The sequence below is a fragment of the Chinchilla lanigera genome, unplaced genomic scaffold, assembly GCF_000276665.1.
Source record: "Chinchilla lanigera isolate Chin_1 unplaced genomic scaffold, ChiLan1.0 scaffold00040, whole genome shotgun sequence".
Taxonomy (NCBI): Eukaryota; Metazoa; Chordata; class Mammalia; order Rodentia; family Chinchillidae; genus Chinchilla; species Chinchilla lanigera.
Window position 1 is genome coordinate 19,560,226 of NW_004955441.1, and position 5,441 is coordinate 19,565,666.

Here is a 5,441-nt window from a genome sequence, read left to right on the forward strand (position 1 = left end):
GCTCCCACCCCGCTCCCTCCGGGGCTCCCGCCGTGGGGCGCAGCCCGTTCTCGGTCCTTCGGCGGCCGCCCTTGTTCTGTTACCCCATTCAAAGGGAAATTGACATGACGTGTGAAGAAAAGTGTAGATAATTTTTACAATTATTTACGCATCAAACAAAAATACTGTAATCTACAATGTTAAAAGTAGAAAACGTGAATGACCTATGGGGAAATCAAGATAACGTTTGCGTAGATCTGTTCATCACGTTAAATGTATAGTTAGTTTAGTATAATTACGGTAGAAACCTCCGCGACGGCTCGCAGGCGGGAAGACCTAGAACCCCGCGCGAGCGCCGTCTGCCCGCGGCTGCGCACATGCGCACGCGCGGGTCGGGCCGGGGATGCGCAGGCGCGCACGCGCGGGTCGGGCCTTGCGGAGCTGCTGCCTGCGGCCGCGCGTAGAACCCTGGAGCTCCCGCAGCGGCGGGGCGGGGCGCGGCTCCCGTCAGTTTATTGCGGAAACGCTGACACTCAGATTAATAGTCATATTTTAAAAGAGTGTTTCGCAGAACACGGCAAATGTTGCAAGGAGTGCTGGGTAAGCAGTGAGACGCCCTCTGAAGAGCGGAATGACCTGGAAGACACACAAGCGTGTTTCCACGCCCGGCGTCCTCACCGTGCTCAGAGGGGGTAAACTGTTACAATACCGTCTTCCTTTTGGCTAATAATGCCCCCAAAAAACGTGCCAACCAGAACAGACCCCCAGCTACGCGGCTGAAACAAGTACCTAATGAAGCCGAATTACTGACCTAGTAGCACCAAAGACTCAGGCCCTTTCCTCTAACAGGGAAATAAAAGTCGTCACCTCAACTCTGAACGTCACGCTCACAGGCAGAGCGTCGGGGGAAAATAAATACCAGCCACCCTGTCTTCTCAAACTCTACTCCTTCTGTAGCGTGTGCATTTTCATGTAAGTGTAGAAATAAGTTATCCGCCGGGCGTGGTGGCGTACGCCTCTAATCCCAGCACCCGGGAGGCCTGAGGCAGGGGCATCGTTGTGAGTTCGAGACCAGCCTGGGCTACAAAGTGAGCTCAAGGCCAGCCTGAACTGCATAGCGAGAGCAGGGGCATCGTTGTGAGTTCGAGACCAGCCTGGGCTACAAAGTGAGCTCAAGGCCAGCCTGAACTGCATAGCGAGACCCTGTCTCAAAAAGACAAAAAAAAAAAAAAAAGAAAAGAAAAGAAAAGAAAGAAAGAAAGAAGTTATGATGTTACATCTGATAATAAGCTATAGAGGTGAAAGTTTTCATAACGTGTTGCCGTGGTGACATGGCTTCAGAGAAAACCCATTTCTCCACTGCTTTTTTTATTTGCTTGGCGGGGGTGATTGAGAAGCAGACCGCTGCACTACAAGGGCGTCTTCATCTGGTGTGTGGGCTGTCTGAAAAGCAGGTTGTACACTAAGGCACATTAGAAAAGCTTCAGCACGTTTTTGTGTATTTTTGTACTGAAATATTACACAATATTACGCAGCTTTGTCACGGTTCCATAAGCCCTTCCTTGTGGTGCTGGGGCTTGTACCCCCGGCCTTGTAGGTGCTGGGCAAACGCTCTGCTCCGGAGCTGCATCCCCAGCCTTCCTGGTCCACGTGTTGCGTATGTTATTTCTCTTCCCAAAAAAGAGTGTAGTGTGTCTCCTTCCTCTGTTATACTCCCCGATTCCATGAACTGAGAATACTCCGGCTTGGAGGTACACTGAACTCCTCAAAAAGCCTAGCTTCCTTTTTTGCCTTCTTTGTGAAGAGCTCGACTCCCTCGTCTGATCTTCCTTCACAGTCATATTAATAAAAATTAAAAATAAAATTAGATTTTTATAATTTCTTTAACATCTGTTGTTCCTAAAGCCAAACACATAATGAAGAAGTCTTTACAAGCCCTTGCTACTGTGACACATTTTTGATTAATTAAATTTATTGGTACATTTTGGCTATACATAATGATCACATCTATCGTAGGGAATTTGTACCTGTACCTGACACATCTTGATTCTTCCTTTCCGCCATTTCCCCCACACCCTTCAACCCCTCTGCCCCTCCCTATTTGCAGAAGCTTAGCTGACTTACTGGGAAGTGTTTACCAGGTTATGAAGCCTTTCTGTACCTCTGCCACAGAACACGGCGTGAACGCCCTTTGGGAGCGCCTCAGCTTTGCAAGGTCTCGGCCTCTGAACAAGCTGTGTCCAGGAAGCAGCGGCTCTGCATGGAAATCAAGGCTCCTGCACTGAGAGCCCATGGAAAGACGCCCCCCTCATCAGCATGCTACAGGCAGAGGAAGGACCCGGAGAGCGTCCAAAGGGCGAACTCTCACTTGGTAGAACCCAGAGAAACACACTGAATTACCTCAGCACCAACTGAGTGGATTTACAAAGAAGCAGAATGTCTATTTATTTGGATGGGGCAGAGAAAACAACTAATTTGTCCAAAAGTAATCAAGAGATATTTTTAGTTTGGCAAAATTAATTTCAAAGGCATGAGATCCGAGGAGACTGCCTGTTAACTGCGTCTTGTGGAGAGTCAAATTTCCCCAAATCTCCACCTTTATTCAAATTGTCATAGATGGTACAGTAATTGCTGTCTCCTCCCTGCACCCTCCAGAGGCCAGTTACACCTTTTTCCTTCGATTCCTCTGTGGTTGCTGAAGGGTTTTGTCTCGGGGGCTTCAAACGGCAGCACAGTGAGCCAGGAATCCAATGAGAATGGACGCAGGTCATTGGGCAGCTCTGGGCAGCCAGGGGCCGCCCCTTGGGAAAGATACTCCATTCGACAGGAACCCAGAAGAAAGCAGGGGTGGCTATTCTGTTTGCAGACAAGGTGAACTTCAAACCAACAGCGATCAAAAGAGATAAAAAAAGAAAGTCACTGTATTCTTGTTAGTGGAAAACTGCAAGAGGAATAGAAAAAAATCATAAATATATATGCACCAAATGTAGGAGCACCCAATTATATAAGGCAAATTTTAACAGACATGAAAAATCCAATAAGTAATAACACAATTTTAGCAGGGAATTTTAATACCCCGTTGTCAGAAAGAGATAGATTAACTGGACAAAGTCTGCAAAGAAATAACAGAACTAAACCAAACATGAACAAATGGACTTAGTAGACCTTTACACAGTTTTCCACCCAACAACATTAGAATGCACATTCTTCTCAGCTAAACATGAGACATTCTCTAAAACAGACCATGTGCTAGCACATAGAACATACTTAAGTAAATGCAAAGGAATTTAACTTATCCCATGCATATTATCAGGCCATAGTGCAGTGAAACTGGAGTAAATGATAAAAGAAATCACAAAAGCTCCATAAACACATGGAAATTAAATAACATCCTCCTGAACAACCAGTGGGTCAGAGAAGAAATTAAACACTATTTACAATCAAACAAAGATGCAGATGCAAATTACCAGGACCTGTGGGATGCAATGGAAACAGTCCTCAGAGGGAAATTTATAGCAGTGCATTCCCACAACAGGAAAACAGAACGAACACAAATAAACAACCTTATCTTACACCTCAAACTTCTAGAAAAAGAAGAGCAAGTTAATCGCAAAGCCCAAAGAGGGGAGGAAATTATAAAGATCAGAGCAGAAATTAACTCAATGGAAACTAAGAAAACAATACAAAGAATTAATGAATCAAAGAGTTGGTTTTTGAAAAAATAAATAAAATTGATAAACCCCTAGCCAACCTTATCAAAATGCAAAAGAAAAAACTGAAATCCATGCAATAGGGATTGAAAAGGGTGATATCACTATGGATCCTATAGAAATTCAGAAGATCATCAATAGCTACTTTGAAAATCTTTACTCTCATTGGATGGAAAATGCAGAATAAATGGACAGATTCCTAGATACATATAAATTACCAATGCTGATGAAGAAGATATGAAAATCTTGAAAAACCCAGTATCAGCCAATAAAATTGAAAATGTGATTAAAAAAAAAAAAAGCTTACCAACAAAAAAAGCCCAGGTCCTGAAGGATTCAGAGCTGAACTCTACAAGAAATTTAGAGAATATTTAATACCAATTCTTCTCAAACTCTTTAAAGAAACAGAAAGGGAAGCAATTCTCCCAAATTCATTCCTGGAGGCAAGTATTATTCTGATACCAAAACCAGAAAAAGAACTAACCAAAAAAGAGAACTATAGGTCAATCTCCCTAATGAACATAAATGCAAAAATTCTCAATAAAATACTAGCTAATAGAATGCAGCAAATCATCAAGAAGATAATACACCATGACCAAGTGGGATTCATCCCAGGAATGCAGGGATGGTTCAATATATGCAAATCAATCAATGTAATACACCATATCAACAGAGCTAAAGACAAGAATCACGTGATCATCTCAATAGATGCAGAAAAAGTTTTTGATAAAGTCCAACACTTATTCATGATAAAAACCTTACAGAAAGTTGGCATAGGTGGACTTTACCTCAATCTGATAATAGCCACGTATGACAAACCAAGAGCCAGCATCATACTAAATGGACAAAAACTGAAAGCTTTCACTTTAAAGTAAGGAACAAGACAAGGATGTCCACTCTCACCACTCCTACTCAACATAGTTCTGGAGACACTAGCCAGAGCAATTAGACATGAGAGATAAATAAAATGAATAAAGATAGGAAAGGAAGAAGTGAAATTATCTTTATTCACAGATGACATGATACTCTACATAGAAGACCCCAAAAACTCCATCAAAAGACTCCTAGAATTAATCAGCAAATTTAGTAGCATAGCTGGTTACAAAGTTAACACTCAAAGATCAATAGCATTCCTATACACAAACAACAAACATACTGAAAGAGAAATAAGGGAAACATACCTTTCACAATAGCATCCAAAAAACTGAAATACTTAGGAATCAATCTAAGAAGTAAAAGATCTATAAGTGAAAATTACAGTACTCTAAAAAAAGAAATTGAAGAGGATTTCAAAAAATGAAAAGATATTCCTTGCTCATAGATAGGAAGAAGAAACACTGTGAAAATGGCCATACTCCCAAAATTGTTATATAGATTCAATGCAATTCCACTGAAAATACACTTCACAAACCAAGAGAAAATATTCCTAAAATTTGTCTGGAACCAGAAGAGACCCAGAATAGCAAAAGAAATCCTGGGCAACAAAGCCAAGGCAGGAGGTATCACAATCCCTGATTTGAAATTAAACTACAAAGCTACTGTGATAAAGTGAGCACGGTATTGGAAAATAAATAAATAAATAAATAAATAAAAATAAACAGACCTGAATATCAATGGAACAGACTGGAAGATGCACACACAACCACAAAGACATTCAGCCACCTTTTCTTTGACAAAGGGGCCAAACAGGTTCACTAGAAGAAAGACAGCCTCTTTAATAAATGATGCTGAAGGGCTGGGGATTTAGCTCAG